This window comes from Lupinus angustifolius, chromosome LG19 (assembly GCF_001865875.1).
Source record: "Lupinus angustifolius cultivar Tanjil chromosome LG19, LupAngTanjil_v1.0, whole genome shotgun sequence".
Classification (NCBI taxonomy): domain Eukaryota; kingdom Viridiplantae; phylum Streptophyta; class Magnoliopsida; order Fabales; family Fabaceae; genus Lupinus; species Lupinus angustifolius.
The window spans coordinates 3,320,040-3,320,905 of record NC_032027.1 but is presented as its reverse complement, the minus strand read 5'-3'; positions in this window follow the sequence as shown (position 1 = coordinate 3,320,905).

Below are 866 nucleotides of genomic sequence, written 5' to 3'. Positions count from 1 at the left end.
CCAGAACCTCGGACTGTGGACAAACGAGAAAACTTTAAATCATCCCATATACTAAGGATTCCCCCCGACCGACCCACAGAAGGAATGAAATCCCAATTACAATGTTGATTTCCCCAAACCGAGAAACACAATTTATCATCCACCACTTCCATTTTAGTTTCTTGGATTGCTAAGAAGTCCACACCATTTTTAACAACCAACTCCCTAATTCCTCTTCTCTTGATACCACTCCCTAAACCTCTGACATTTAAAGATGTACAAATCATTGATCACATTGATTATCCCTGCGACTAGATAGAGGAGATCCAGTCGTGTCTCTGGCTTCCAATTCCTCAATTCTATTTACCATTTCAACATCATCCCCTAAAAATGTGACCCCCATTTTTTTACCAATCTCCCAAATCTTCTCTGCAACGTGATTACCATCTTTCAAAAGCAACTTATTCACACTTCTCACATGCGAATCATCAATTGAGTTGCTGATTGTTGGATCAAGCTGACTATTATTCAACAACACCTGAGAATCATCCTTTCTTCGACATTCCAGTGGCAATGGACCTTCAGTGTTCTTCTTACGACTCTGTCTTCATTTTAGAACCAAGGGAGGGTGAAATTTCTTCTTCCTTTGTACCTGAGCAATAATGCTAGGAATCCGAAGCACATTGTTGGATGCCATCAATTTCTTGCCTCTGTCTTTGGTGAGGTTCCCCAAAGTATTGTTACAACTAACATCCACTGCACCATTTTCATGAGACTTGTTGCCAAGACACTTAAATGCCTTAGAAGACGCTCCAACCTCAAAAACAGAGTTCGCAAATGTCTTAGAATGCAAAACCCTTTCTTCCCCAGGAAACCCCTCTTCAAAA